Source organism: Macrotis lagotis, chromosome X (genome assembly GCF_037893015.1).
Source record: "Macrotis lagotis isolate mMagLag1 chromosome X, bilby.v1.9.chrom.fasta, whole genome shotgun sequence".
Lineage (NCBI taxonomy): Eukaryota > Metazoa > Chordata > Mammalia > Peramelemorphia > Peramelidae > Macrotis > Macrotis lagotis.
In genome coordinates this window covers 145,010,669-145,027,321 of record NC_133666.1, presented here as the reverse complement: position 1 = coordinate 145,027,321, position 16,653 = coordinate 145,010,669, and positions in this window count along the sequence as shown.

Below are 16,653 nucleotides of genomic sequence, written 5' to 3'. Positions count from 1 at the left end.
TCAATGTTTATTTTGGTTTTGCATGTCTATGCATGTTGTTTACATGTTTACATGTTTATTTTGGTGGAAAGAATTGTGTAGTAGTGATAATAAGGAGGAAAAAGACATTAGGTAATCATTTAAAAAAATAAAGGTGGGGCAGCTGGTTGGCTCAGTGGATGAAGTGACTAGGTGGTGCAGTAGATAGAGCACTGGCCCTGAAGTCAGGAGTACCTAAGTTCAAATCTGGTCTATTACCTAGCTGTGTGGCCTTAGGCAAGCCACTTAACCCCATTGCCTTGCAAAAACTAAAAGAAACATTGATGAGTCATAAAAACATAAACAGAAGAGAGCAGAAGGAAGTTCAGGATGGAACATGATTAAACAGGGTAGTACTGGAACTACTTTTAAATTTGTATTATACAAAAAGTCCTTAAACTATAGGTAGTAAGGGAAAAGAGCAACTGGCAATAATAGAAGTTCATGGGTTCATATAAAATCTCTGTTGTCATATTTCTGTGCATATTGAAATTAATGTTGATATTTATTAAAAAGAAAATTTTCAAATTAAAAAAAGTTATTCAAAGGCTAATGGAGAGGGGCATGGTAGGTGTGAGCAAGATGCAACATATACCCAATGAATAATTTCAAAGAAAATAGTCATAAAATATATCATTTAGGAAAATGTGATATATTTGTTCTTCATTCTTTTTTTTTCTTTTTTAGGTTTTTGCAAGGCAATGGGGTTAAGTGGCTTGCCCAAGGCCACACAGCTAGGGAATTACTAAGTGTCTGAGGCCAGATTTGAACTCAGGTACTCCTGACTCCAGGGCTGGTGCTCTATCTACTGCACCACCTAACCATCCCTTGTCCTTCATTCTTGAAGAAGATCACAACATCAGGGAGGTGATGCCATGACAAGCATATGACTTAGATTTGAGTGAGGGAGTGCTATGTTAAGTCACCAGTCTCACTTTTTCCTCCAGAGCCCTCTGAGTCCAGTGGCCAGTTATGAATCAGGATGACTCGAGATGGCCCCAGATGTGAGGCAATCAGGTTTAAGTAACTTGCCCAAAGTCACACAGCTAGTCAGAAGCTGGATGAATTTGAACTCCTGTCCTCCTGATTCCAAGAACAGTACTCTACACACTGTGCCATCTAACAACCCATATGATATGAAGAGAAGATGGTCTCATCAAATTCAGAGGGTAAGGAATAATAACCTGAATGCTCCATTGGTACCCTCCTAAAACCAGAAGAAAGACTTTCAAGTGGGCAGCTGGGTGGAAGGTGAGGTGGGTAGAGCACTGGTCCTGGAGTCAGGAGGACCTGAGTTCAAATCCAACCTCAGACACTTAATACTTACTTAGCTGTGTGAACTTGAGGAAGTCTCTTAACCTCCTTGCCTTGCAAAAACCGGAAAAAAAAGACTTTCAATATGTTAAGTAGGTCTCCTGTAGTAAAGTTATGAAATCAAGAAGATAAGAACTGCACAGGTGGTCAGGCACAAACAGATTTTAATCCATACTTTTGGAGGGAACTCCCAAATCAATAAGATTATAGATCTATTTGAGTAAATTAAGTTTCCTAATTAGAGATGTCCAAACACGAATTGGTTTTCCTCAAGAGATAGTTCCCTATTCTTGGAGGTTATCTGGTAAAAGTTGGATGATGACTAATGGGTTTTATGTAGAGGGGATTTTTTGATAGAACTAAGGGTTCTTCTGAAGATCCTTTTGACTTTGAGAAGCTATGAAATATCAAATCCTCTGTTATGCATACCTGAAAACTCTTTGTGTTTGTTTCTTTGTGTACTTTATGCAGGCAGTTACTAAATGTTTTTTGAGTGAAAAGACATGCTCAAAGATTTATGACCATAAAAGGAGATGGTACAGTCATGTAGCAAGAATGAGACAACAGATGAATAGTCTGAGTACTTTCCAGGTTTCCTATAAATACCAAAGGAATTACTGGAAGGTCTCTAGTCAGTTGGATGGGTTATCTATCCATTTATAGTTATAAAGGATATGTGGGAAAGCATGGGAGAAAATTTACACAGGAGGAAAAGTTGTAGAGAGGTTGAAGTTAAATCATGAATCCACCAAAATGACATAGTTGTTACCTGACTATCCACATTATCCCTTGAGGATAGAAATGAGATCTTTTTAAAAATAATATTTACAATATTTTAAGTTCCAAATTTTTCTCCCTCCATTTCTCCCTTCCATTCCCTCCCCTCTCCCTAAAATGGTAAGAAATTTATTTATTTGTTTGCTTTTTTGGGAAGTAGGTCAGTTGGAGTTAAATGATTTCTCCAGAGTGAAAGAAATAGAATAGTAAGAAATTTGATATAGGTTATGTATGGGTAATTCATGTAAAACATATTTCCATGCTAGTCACAGTTGTGAAAAAAGAAATAGAGGAAAAGAACCAAAAGAAAAATAAAGTAAATGAAAATAGTATGCTTCCATCTGCCTTCAGCATTCATTGGTCCTTTCTTTGAATGTAGATAGCATTTTTCATCATGAGTCCTTCATAATTGTCTTGGATCTCATCACTGGGATGATATAAATTATTCATATTTGTTCATGATACAATGTTGCTGTTATTGTGTATAATGTTTTCCTGAGTCTGTTTGTTTCATTTTGTATCATTTTATACAAATCTTTCCAGGATTTTGGGAAGTAATGAAAACTTAAATATAGAATCATATCAAGTTGGAAAGGACCTTAAAGGCTATCATTTTACAACCCTAACTGAGCAGGAAACTACTCTAAAACATCCCTGAAAACTGATCACCTGAACTCTGTTTAAAAATCTTCAGGAATGGAAATCTCATTAATTTGTGAAATAGCTCATTTTACTTTTGGACAGCCCTACTTGTTAGGGATTTCTTTTTAAATTTCATGCTGAAAAATGCCAATTTGAGAATTCCAAGGAGTTGCTTTTGACCTCTGAAGCCAAAGTTAATCCTTTGTTTAATTCTTTTATTATATAATGGAACTTACAACTACTTGAAGATAACATTCAAATCCCATGAGATCATTCCTCCTATAGGCTAACTAGTCCAAATTTTTAAAATCAGTTCTCATTTGGCAGAGACTTCAAATATTATGGATCATCTCAAGCTATTTATTGCTTTTCTTTTTTCATTTTTTTGGGGGGAGGGGAGGTAATCCAGGTTAAGTGACTTGCCCAGGGTCACACAGATTGTGTCTAGGGCATAACATAGCAAGGTTTTTACCTCTCTCACTCTGGATATAGCCCTACATTGAATTTACCTTTTTTTTTTGTCATCATGTCATCTCTTAACTCTTATTAAGCATATAGCCCCTTCTTTCTTGTGAATTATTGTCTAGTCATACATTTCCCATCATGTACTCATTATGTACTCAGCTGATTTTTTTTAGGGACCCCATTGTTCTATTAGTTTTCATTTTGATAAATTTGGCCTATCATTCAAATCTATTTAAACCTATTATGGTCTTTTTCTAACCTGATTCTGTGAACCAGAATATCAGCTATCCCCTCCCCCCCAGCTTCCTATCTTCAATAAATTTAATAAAGTATGCTAACTTTGCTTTCATTTAAGTCATTAATAAAAATGTTGAAAAAAGGGGAAGAACAAATTTTCAGTGTACTTTTCCTAGAAACCTCCCTGCAGGTTGAAACTGATATATTGATCACAACTTTTTGGAACCAGTCATTCATTCAGGTTGTAATCTACTTAATGCAATTATTATCTTTTTTATTAAGGTATTTGCAAGGTAAATGGGGTTAAGTGGCTTGCCCAAGGCCACACAGCTAGGTAATTATTAAATGTCTGAGGCCGGATTTGAACTCAGGTACTCCTGACTCCAGGGTCAGTGCTCTATCCACTGTGCCACCTAGCCACCCCTTTTTTTAGGTTTTTGCAAAGCAATGGGGTTAAGCGATTTGCCCATGGTTAAGTAATTATTAAGTGTCTGAAGTCGTATTTGAACTCAGGTTCTCCCAACTCCATTCACTATGCCAACTAGCTGCCCCTTGCAATTATTATCTAACCAATAATACTACCTAGCCATTTGGTCCTAAATCTGCAATACAGGGCCATATAAAATGATTATAATTTCTCTTCCACAGGACAATATTTCAGCTATTTGGAAATACTGATTAAAATCTATTTTTGTCTTGAATGAGTGAATGAATGAATGAATAAAAAAACATTTAATAGGTGCTTACTATCTGTCAGACACCATGACAAAAGAAAATAAAACAAGTTTATCTCTGTTATCAGACAGGTAACACTTTAAATAAGGAAGACCATAAATAAAAGAAAGTTAATCTGTCAAGTTAATTAGAAAGGCTAGAAAGTCCTAAGAATCTTGTGCTTGGAAGATGGCAAAATCCAGAATTATTTTTAAAATTTATTTAATCCTGTTAAAGGCAAAGACAATTGGAAAAGGAAGTGATAGTCACTACAAGGCAGTATGGTTCAATAAGAAAAACTTGTGCCAGAATAACCTCATTTCCTTTTTTGTTATCCTACCTATCCACCTACCACCTACCACCCCTAAGGCCCAGCAACCACCTGGCCCTGTGGTCCCAGACAGGCCATCCAATCCCAGCCCCTTGCAAGAAGTAAAAAAGACGTGTTATATCTGACCACTCTCCCCACGGTCTACCCTCTCCTCCAACACTCACATTCCGCCCCCCCATCCTCCTGTCCCTCTTCTTTCCTTCTTATTCTAGATGTCTATACCCCATTGAGTATATATGCTGTTTCCTCTCTGAGCCACCTCTGATGAGAGCAAAGGTTCCCTTATTCCCCCTCGTCTTCCTCCCTTCCATATCATTGCAATAGCTCATAGTAATAAAAAAAATCTTATTATATGAAATATCTTAGCCTATTCCACTTCTCCTTTCTCTTACTCCCATTACATTTCCTTTTTAACCATTGAATCAATTTTTACAATATATTATATCTTCAAACTCAGCTCTCTCCTGTGCTTCATCCATAAAAGCTCCTTATACCTGTTCTATTAAATGAGAAGTTTCCTATGAGTATTATCAGTATCATTTTTCTATGCTGGAATACACGTAGTTCATCATCATTAAGTTCCTCATATTTTCCCCTTCTCCTCCACTCTCTGTGCTTCACCTGAGTCCTGACCTGAAGATCAAACTTTCTGTTCAGCTCTGGCCATTCCAACAGGAACATTTGAAATTCCCCTGGTTCATCGAAGGTCCATCTTTTTCCCTGATAGAGGACATTCAGTTTTGCTGGGTAATTGATTCTCGGTTGCATTCCGAGCTCTTTTGTCTTCTGGAATATTATATTCCAAGCCCTATGAGCCTTTAATGTAGTTGCTGCTAAGTCCTGTGTGATCCTGACTGCAGCTTCACGATATTTGAATTGTGTCCTTCTGGCTGCTTGTAATATTTTCTCTTTGACTTGGGAGTTCACTTGGCTATAATATTCCTGGGGGTTGTTTTTTTGGATCTCTTTCCAGGGGTGATGGGTGGATTCTTTTAATTTCTATTTTTGCCCTCTGCTTCTAGGATATCTAAGCAATTTTCCTTTAGGAATTCTTTAAAAATGATATCAAGACTCTTTTCCTGATCATGACTTTCAGGTATCCCAATAATTTTTAAATTATCTTTCCTGAATCTGTTTTTCCAGATCAGTTGTTTTTTTTCAATGAGATGTTTCACATTTTCTTCTAATTTTTCATTCTTTTGGTTTTGAAATATCATGTCCTGACTTCTCATAAAGTCAGCAGCTTCCTTCATCTCCATTCTAGATCTGAAGGATTTGTTTTCCTCAGAGAGCTTTCTTATCTCTTTTTCCATCTGGCCAATTTTGCTTTTGCTTTTTTTTTTTAAGTTTTTGCAAGGCAATGGGGTTAAGTGGCTTGCCCAAGGCCACACAGCTAGGTAATTATTAAGTGTCTGAGGGCAGATTTGAACTCAGGTACTCCTGACTCCAAGGCCAGTGCTCTATCCACTGCACCACCTAGCTGCCCCCCAATTTTACTTTTTAAAGCATTCTTCTCCTCAATAACTTTTTGAACTGTTTTATCCATTTGGCCTAAGTTGGTTTTTAACATGCTATTTTCTTCAGCATTTTCTTTGGATATCTTTGACTAAACTGTTGACCTTGTTTTCATGTTTTTCCTGCATCTCTCTTATTTCTTTTCCCAATTTTTCTTCTTTCTCCCACACTTGATTTTCAAAGTCTTTTTTGATTTCTGTTATAATCTGAGCCCAATTTCTGTCTTTCCTGGAGTCTTTAGATGCAGGAGCTTGTACTTCCTCATCTTCTGACTATTTTGATCCTTCTTGGGATCACAGACAATGTATTTCTTAATGGTATTCCTTTTTTTTTCTCTGTTTACTCATTTCTCCAGCCTGTGCTTGGTCTTGGGGTGCTTCCTGAGCTTTTGAGTATTATTGGGATACTCCCCCAAGGATCTCAGTGTATGAAGCTCTGCCCTCCCTCATGGTCTGTGAATGACCACAAGCACACCCCTCTGCCATGGGGCTGAGGTGGGGGGGCCCTGTTGTTCTATGGGGGGCCTAGACTGCAATCGGGATCTGATTGTGGTCAGAGCGCCAGGGTCCTGTTTCAGGGACAGAGGACAGACCTTGGAAGTCTCTTTCTACTCCCCTACCTAGACTGAATACTCAAGGCTGAGTTGCCTGGGGGCTCCTGCTTACCAGCTCTGCCTGCTTCCAGTTCCCAGATCTAGGCTGCCATGGCCATGCTCGTTGAGTACCCTGAGGGCTGGGCTTCCATGTGCTTATTCTGGCAGAGGCCCCCTGCTGATTTTCCAAGTTGTGCCCTGTGTTCCCTGAGTGTAGGTCAGGAAACTACCCCTGCTGCTGTGAGCCGCAGCTCCTAGTGCCCTGGGGCTGCCTCTGGGAGGCTGAAGTTCCTTCACTCTGGCTGCTGCCCCTCTAACCCCATGGAGCTGAGCCTTCCCATTATTTTCTAGGTTACCTTGGGCTGGAGAACTGCCTCACTGGATCCCTCTGTGGGTTCTGTCTTTCAAAAATTTAGTTAGAGTTCTTATTTTACAAGTTTTGAGAGAGAGCACCTAATAAAGACTCTTCTCCAGCTGCCAACTTGGCTCCACCCCCTCATTTTGGAAAAATCTTTTTCAATAGTAATTACTCATTTTTCAATACATTAAATTTCTTAACTTCCCATGATTAAATAAATATTAAAATTATTGACTATACAATTTATTACCAAATGAAAGCATTAATAAAACAAAGACTTATTTTGAGTGTGTAAAAATCATAGCTAGTTACCTTAAACCCTCATTTTAATGGCACATGACTTCTCTTTACTTAGGAAAACTGAGTCCCACAGTGTTCAGTATTTCTCAAGACACCAAATCCTCTTTACAAAATAAAGATGAAAACAGCACCTGAAAAGTATATCCCTCCATATTTATTGTCTCTATCTTCTTCTTCTCTCGGTCCACCAGAGAAAAACAATCTCTTCATTAGATTCTTTTTTTTAATTTAAATTTTATTTTTTCCAGTTACATATAAGAAGTTTCTAACATTCATTTTTTAAAAAATTTATTTATTGATTGATTATTTTTTAGGGTTTTTTTTGTAAGGCAATGAATGGAGTTAAGTGGCTTGCCCAAGGCCACACAGCTAGGTAATCACCAAGTGTCCAAGACCAGATTTGAACCCAGGTACTCCTGACTCCAGGGCCAGTGCTTTATCCACTGCGCCACCTAGCCGCCCCTAACATTCATTTTTAAAGATTTTGAATTCCATATTTTATCCCTCCTTTCCTTCCTTCTATCCTCCATATAACAGCAAGTAATCTGATATAGGTTATATATGAAAGAAGAATCAGAACAAAAGGGAAAAAACTATGAGGAAAAAATACTGCAAATTTAAAAAAGCAAAAATAGCATTCAGGTTCCATAATTTTTCTGTGGATGTGAATGGTATTTTCCAACACAATTATTTTAAATTGTCTTTGATCATTGTATTGTTGAGAAGAGCTAAATGTCATTGATCATCACATATGGTTCTGCTCACTTCACTTAGTATCAGTTCATGTAAGTCTTTGCAACTTTTTCTAAAATCTGTCTGCTTATCACTTCTGAAAGAACAATAGTGTTCCATCACATTCATATATCACAGTTTGTTAAACGTTTCCCCAATTTTTGGGCATCCCCTCAATTTCCAATTTTTTGTCACTACAAAAAACAGAAGCTATAAATATTTTTGCATATGTGCATCCTTTCCCCTCTTTTTTTTTTAAGTTTTTTTTGCAAGGCAATGGGGTTAAGTGGCTTGCCCAAGGCCACACAGCTAGGTAATTATTAAGTGTGTGAGGCAGGATTTGAACTCAGGTCCTCCTGACTCCAGGGCGGGTGCTCTCTCCACTGTGCCACCTAGCTGTCCCTTTTCCCCTCTTTTTTTTTTAATGATCTCTTTAGCATACAGACCTAGTAGTGGTTCTGGACCAAAAGGTATGCACAGTTTTATAGCCCTTTGGGAGTGGTTCCAAAATGCTCTCCAGACTGGTTGGATCTGTTCACAACTCTACCAACACTGCATTAATAAGACTCATTTTATTGTACTTTCCCCCCACAATATAACAGCTATTTCTCATAAGAAAGTAATTTCTCCTCAACTTCATTCTTTCTTCTCCACAAACTAACCATTGATCCTTATAGATCCAAAGTTAAGAACACATACCCTTATCACTGACTCATAGAAGCACATCACAGAAGAACATTTTTCAACTATAACTACCAACAAAGCAAACTACCTTTTTAATAATTTAATATTTGCTTCTTAAAGATAAAGTAACAAGGGGGGGCTAGGTGGCGCAGTGGATTGAACACCGGCCTTGGAGTCAGGAGGACCTGAGTTAAAATCCAGCCTCAGACACTTACTAATTACCTAGCTGTGTGGCCTTGAGCAAGCCACTTAACCCCATTGCCTTGGAAAAAACTAAAAGGAAAAAAAAAGATACAGTAACAAACAGTACTGCTCAACCTTGAAAGAAAACTTAATGAATAGATGTTATATATTTTGACTGAGTAACTAGACTGGTGGGTCAAGTGAATGCTGTAGATTTCATATATATATATATATGTGTGTGTGTGTGTGTGTGTGTGTATTTAAATATTTATAGAATTTAATGAAGAATTTGACAAATTCTTTCTTAGTATTCTTGTGGAGAAATTGTGGAGATATAGATTAGGTGATTATATAGTTAGGTGGTTTAAGAATTGCGTCAATGGGGGCAGCTAGGTAGCTCAGTGGATAAAGCACCGGCCCTGGAGTCAGGAGTACCTGGGTTCAAATCCGGTCTCAGACACTTAATAATTACCTAGCTGTGTGGCCTTGGGCAAGCCACTTAACCCCATTTGCCTTGCAAAAACCTAAAAAAAAAAAGAATTGCGTCAATGGATTTGCATGAACTGATGCTGAGTGAGATGAGCAGACCCAGAAAAACATTGTACACCCTAACAGCAACGTGGGGGTGATGATCAACCTTGATGGACTTGCTCATTCCTTCAGTGCAACAACCAGGGACAATTTGGGGCTATCTGTGATGGAGAATACCATCTGTATCCAGAGAAAGAGTTGTAGAGTTTGAACAAAGACCAATGACTATTACCTTCAAAATAGAAAAAAAAATAATCTTATGTAATTTTACTATCTCATACTTTATTTTTCTTCCTTAAGGATATGATTTCTCTGTTATCACTTTCAACTGAGATCAATGTATACCATGGAAACAATGTAAAGACTAACAGAATGCCTTCTGTAGGCAGTGGGGGGAGGGAAGCAAGAGTAGGGGGAAAATTGTAAAACTCAAAATAAATAAAATCTTTCTAAAAAAAAGAAGAATTGATTCAGTGCCTGGAAGAATTTGCATGAACTGATGCTGAGCAAGATGAGCAGAACCAGAAGAACATTGTACACCCTAACAGCAACATGGGGGTGATGATCAACCTTGATGGACTTGCTCATTCCTTCAATGCAACAACCAGGGACAATTTGGGGCTATCTGTGATGGAGAATACCATCTGTATCCAGAGAAAAAGTTGTAGAGTTTGAACAAAGACCAATGACTATTACCTTTAAAATAGAAAATAGAACCATAATCTTATGTAATTTTACTATCTCATACTTTATTTTTCTTCCTTAAGGATATGATTTCTCAACTGAGATCAAGGTATACCATGGAAACAATGTAAAGACTAACAGAATGCCTTCTGTGGGGGTGGGGGGAGGGAAACAAGAGTAGGGGGGATAATTATAAAACTCAAAATAAATAAAATTTTTCTTAAAGAAAAAAAGAATTGCTTCAGTGCCTGGAAGAATTTGCATGAATTGATGCTGAGCAAGATGAGCAGAACCAGAAGAACATTGTACACCCTAACAGCAACATGGGAGTGATGATCAACCTTGATGGACTTGCTAATTCAACAGTGCAACAATCAGGGACAATTTGGGGGTATCTGCAATGGAGAATACCATCTGCATCCAGAGAAAGAGTTGTAGAGTTTGAACAAAGACCAAAGACTATTACCTTTAATTAAAAAAAAACCCTTTATCTTATTATACATCTTATTATGTAATTTTGCTGTCATATTTTTTTCCCTTAAGGGTATGATTTCTACCTCAACACATTCAATTTAGATCAATGTATAGCATGGAAATAATGTAAAGACTATCAAACTGCCTTCTGTGGGGTATGGGGGGAGGGAAGCGAGATTAGGGGCAAATTTGTAAAATTCAAAAATTAATTAATTAATTTTAAAAAAAGAATTGGGGTGGCTAGGTGGCTCAGTGGATAAAGCACTGGCTCTGGAGTCATTAGTACCTGGGTTCAAATCTGATCTCAGACACTTGATAATTTCCTAGCTGCGTGGCCTTGGGCAAGCCACTTAACGCCATTTGCCTTGCAAAAACCTAAAGGAAAAAAAAAGAATTGCTTCAATGACTAGTAATGATCCATAGAGTTGTGACTAGTGGATCAATGTCCATCTGAATAAAGGTCTCTAGTTGTATGCTTAATAGATCTGTTCTTTATCCTGTGTTTTAAGAAAAACAGATGGCCTCCTTACCAAATTTATAAATAACAATTAATAGGAAATAAGAGATAACATATTTAATGATAGAAATGGAAGCCCAAAAGATCTTACCAGACTAGAATGAGGGGTCTAATCTAATAAAAAATATTAATAAGGATAAATATAAAGTCCTATACTTGAGTTAAGGAAATCAATTGGACAAGTATAGGATGAAGGAAATATGGCTTGATAGTAGTTGGGGGAAAGCCTCTAGAGCATTATATATCTGAAGGGTCAATATGAGTCAACAGGATGACATGGAAGCCCCCTAAAACTAATGTCATCTTGTACTAGGAGAAGTATGATCTTCAAAATAAGAGATGTGATAGTTTGATCTTGGTCAGTTTACATTTGGAATATTGTGCTTGCTTCTAGGCAAGATATTTTAGGAAGGATGCTGATAAATTGAAGTGTGAGGACATCTAAATGGTAAGAAACACTTGAAACCAAGATATGCAAGTATTAGTTTCAGAGACTGGAATATTTCACTTAGAGAAGAGAAGATTTGGAGTGATATGATAAACATCTTCAAATGTTTAAAGATGTATTATGGGGAAGAGGACCTTATGCTCTTCTACCTGGCCTCAAAGAACAGAACCAGGAACTAGAAATGAAAGTTGTCAAAGCAGATTTTGGCTTAAAATAATAGATTTTTTTGACTCAAAAACAGATCTCTTGGCAGAGACTGGATAGCCAGTTCAGAGAGACTATTGACAGGATTTATGTTTCAGGCATGGCAGTATGGTGGAAAGAATGTTAAATTTAGCATCGGATGTTCTTGCTTCATATCCTAGCTTTGTCATTTGCTACATGTCCTTGGGCAATTCACTTACCATCTCTTGGGTCTAAATATAGTTAAATGTAAAATGATGGGGGCGGCTAGGTGGCGCAGTGGATAGAGCACCTGCCCTGTAGTCAGGAGTACCTGGGTTCAAATCCAGTCTCAGACACTTGATAATTACCTAGCTATGTGGCCTTCAGCAAGCCACTTAACCCCATTTGCCTTGCAAAAATCCTTAAAAAAAAAAAAGGAAAAATCAGTTTAACAAAACTTTTCATACAGAAATGGAATCCAATAGTAAAAAAAAAAACATAAAATGATGGAGCTAGACAAGTGATTCTCTGTGATACTTTTGTATTCTGAGCTTTTGTGGTTTTGAGTTTTCAGGTGAGGCACATAAGAGTATGAGTACATGTACTGTATTGATAATAACTATATAAGAAAATTAGAGTATTTGTGCCAGAGGCATTATGGACAGGATGGAAAGGAATAGGGGAGAGAAGATATTGGGTGAATATGGCAACTTACCTATTTAAGTAGCTATTTCAAAGGAGTCATAAACTTGGTATAGGAGATTATCCAGTCTCAATGAGTTTTTGTTGCATGATACTTCCTTTATTTTTTTTAAGCATGGAAATTTTAAAATTCAGGTCTCTTGAATCTTAGTTGAATGTATTTTCCTATAAGCCACACTTACTTTTATTTAGATTTTTCTTTTCATGTCTCATTTGTGTCCATATGGCTCATATTCAAGCCAGTGGGATACATGCTGTCTTATGTATTGATATACAATCCAATCAATTGCTAATACAATTCAATTCTAGGATTTCTTGAGTCAAAGAAACTGTGATACTTGTGTAACACAGAATGCAGATAGAGCTGCTTTAAAGACATCAAAATAGTCCAAATGAGTCAAACATGCATAGCATTATGTCATGCTTGCATGTGCTGTCCTATGACAACTGCAGCACCCTAGTCAGTCCAAATCAGCACAAGTGCTATTTTCCATAAGTCTATAGGATAATAGAATGTCATTGTAGTATAATTATACAGTGAGAAAAGTTCAATGTCTAAATTGCCCTTCAGGTGATGTTCTCCCTGAGCCACTAGCTCAGGTGCATGTATACATATCCTTTTTAAAGGCTGAAGTATCCCCACCAAAGGATAATCATTCTGTAGACTAGATTGTCACCCCTCACTCTTCCATTGTCAAGCCCATTCAAGTGAATGATATTGACCAATTCAAAAACTATGAGGAACCAGAGTTATTTAAGGGATAATATTACTCAAAGTATGAAAGTATGAAATCCATAGATCTAGAGCTTTCACTTCATGTCTTGCTTCTCCTGTTTCTATTCACTATCCCCTATATTCATAGAACTCAGATTCTGATTATACTATAATCAAGTAATTTCTTCAGCCTAAAATAAAATAGAAGAAAAACATTAGCTCCCATATGGAACTGCTCTCTTAGTTTGTCAAATGTACCTAGGGAACTTCTTGAAGTTTATGCACCCTTAAATTCTGGAAAGGGCAAGAAATGTGCATTCTAGAACCCCAGCTCTAGATTACAGACTATACTCGTGGTAATGAAAGAAGAGAAACGCAGTGTTCCCCCTCTAGCTCATCAGCCTAGCAGGAACTGTACCTACCAGATTTGGGACTTGAAATTGATCTGTATTGCTTTTGCAGTACTGGTCCCCAGAAGTCTTGGTCGACCAGTTGAGTCTCTGGCCATAGCCAATGTCAGCTGGGAGTCTAATCATCCCCATCACCTCATTGGTAGTTACACAGTTTTAGTCAGATGGCAAGGACAATCATTAGACACTCTTTGTCATTGTCTTTCTCTCTGAATCATCATCATCACCTTGGGCTCAGAGTAATATAATAATAACTCAAATAGATTATATTTCAAATGAGCAGAATAGACTACAATTCCTATAGTCAAAAAGCCAAGTCAACACTCTCAAAGTGCCTTCTACATGCCAGGCTCTCTGAGAAGGGAGAATTGATGCTGATCTAGAGTGGGTAGGGAAGGGTTCTTGGCAAAGAGGTGATAGATTTTAAAAAGGATAAAATTTAGCCAGGCAAAGAGCAATGGAGGTGTGGCTTTACAGGAATTAATCTGGTACGACTATGGGGAGATCTCTTTTATTGTTCTTCAGTTATTTACAGTCATGTCTGATTCTCTGTCCCTACCTGAGGTTTTTTGGGCAAAGAGCCTGGGGTAGTTAAACATTTTCTTCTTCAGCTCATTTTTATAGATAAGGAAACTGAAGCAAACAGGGTTTGAACTCAAGAAGATGATTCTTCCTGACTCCAGACCTAGCCCTTTATTCACTGTACCACCTGTGAGCAGAGAGAGAAAACATAAGTCTGAAAAGAGATAGAGCCCAGATTATGGAGACTTTTGAATGCTAGACTAAGGAATTTAGATGTGAACTAAAGAAAGAGTTATAGGATTTTAAGTAAGAATAATTTGGTCACATCTATTTCTCAGAAAGATTACCCTAGCGATGAGTCATGATGGGAATAGACTACAGGCAGAGAGACCAGTAGGGAGATTCTCATCACACAGTCCAGGGGAGAGATTTTGAGGGCCTAGACTCATGTGGTATTCTGAATTAGAAAATTATTGTGGAGGTAAGATTGATATCATTCAGTGTCAATTTGGTGAAAGGAATGAAGGAGAAGGATGAATAAGTAATGGTGGGGATACAAGGAAGTTTCAAGGCAAGAGATTATGGGGTTTTTATTTTGTTTTGTTTTGTTTTTAGGTTTTTGCAAGGCAAATGGGGTTAAGTGGCTTGCCCAAGGCCGTACAACTAGGTAATTATAATGTGTCTGAGGTCAGATTTGAACTCAGGTACTCCTGACTCCAGGGCCGGTGCTCTATCCACTGCACTACCTAGCCACCCCATGAGATTATGTTTTAAAGAAGAGTTGATCTAAAAGTGATCCTTGACGTGAAAGCTCTGTTTCAGAACCCTTCCTTCGTCCTTTAGACTCTGACCTTACCCTTCCTTCTCAAAATGTAAGACTACCTCTCAGCATACAGGTATCCAAATTCTCCTTTCCTTCACCCTCTGCACTAAACAACTTGCAAAATCCAGCTTCTTTTCCCAATGGGAAAAAGGATGAAAATGGAGGTTTTGCTAAGAGTTCTCCCCACTCCTGCCACCTGCCTTCAGTGCCTTCCTTCTGGGATTATTTCTCATTTAAACATTTGTCTATATCTTTTAAGTTTTAATCATTTATATGTTGTCTTCTACACTACAGTGTGAGTTCCTGGAGATCAGAGACCCATGTTTTTTGCTTTTTGGGGGGGGGGATCCCTAGTGCTTAACCAGAACTGCATAAATGGTAAATGCCTAATAAAGTTTTATTGATGATGATGATGATGACTATGATAGTGGTAAAAAGGGAATGGGAAGTGTCATGCCCACTGGGTGTGAGCCCTACCTAGGGACATTTGCTTCTAGGGAACAATAAATACAAATGAAGCCAGTGACAAGCAGTAAATTGGGGATGGGCAGAATGTGAAGCTCAGGGGAAGAATTCAGTTAGCTTCTTTTTATAAAACAGATTTTTGTCACTCTGATAGAGACTGGACTTATAGTTTCATTAGCATAGAGAATTTTCAGGTCAGCACTTTTTCCCTACAACTTACAGTCTCAGAAAGTTGCCTAGGGTACTGAAAGGTAAGGTACTGCTCAGGATTAGCCATTATTTGTCAGCAATCAGACTCGGACCTGGATCTTCCTAATTCAGAGACCAGCTCTCTATTCACTGAACCACATGACCTCTGTTCTTGTTAACCAATTGTAAAACTGTCATTTCTGAAGGATGTACAAATGCCCTCTAAATCTGGACTTTAGAGCTAAACCTCAGTTATCCATCTCTCCTGTTGCTCTGCATACCTTTATCTGGATGGACCCATCCAGATTTGTGTGTGTGCCAAAGTCCTTCCATTTGTAAGGGTGTGTATTTCTAGTTGTTTTTCTTGGTTTTTATCTGTCATTTTAAAAATAAAAACTGTGTGTTCATGGAGTCGTGTCTATTTTACCTTTCAATGTACTGAAAGGATGTATCTAGCAGGGATGGAGGTTTTGTGAATTAAAGCTTATTGGGCAACCAATGCAGCAAGTAGAGATCTGCTAAGGGGGGGATGGTGGTGGGGTAGAAGTTGTTAGGGGTGGGGGGAGGGCAGCATGAGTCTGCTGGTGTCTAAGATCCAGGTTGCACCAGGGACTCTGCAGTCTAGAACTGACCCCTCTATGTCTGTTATTATCACAATGAAAAGACCCATTTTTATTTGCTGAAGTTTGCACACAGAAACACATAGATAGAAACATAAAGGCATGTATACACACAGTTATAGAGAAACACACAGGTACACGGGAAAAACAAACAAAACCTAAATCACGTTCTAAGATTATATCTATATTTAAAGATACATCAACACACTACCCTCCCTGCTACCCTAATCTTCGTTTTTCCTATCTTCTCCTTCCAAATCCTGTTTCATCACTCTTCTTTTCTGTCTTTGTCTCTGTCTCTCTGCTCCTGTGTCTGTTTCTGTCTCTCAGTGGCTCTGCATCTCTGTCTCTCTGTCTGTGTCTAGCTCTTTGCTCCTGTCTCTCTGTGCGTGCCTGTCCTGACCTTCCTTTCTCTCCATCACAACGAATGTTTCCTACCACCCCTTCCCTTCCCTCTATTTCATCCCTCTCTCCCCTCCCCTCCCTTCCCTTTTTCTCCCCTTCCCCTGGACTACATCCCCCAGGC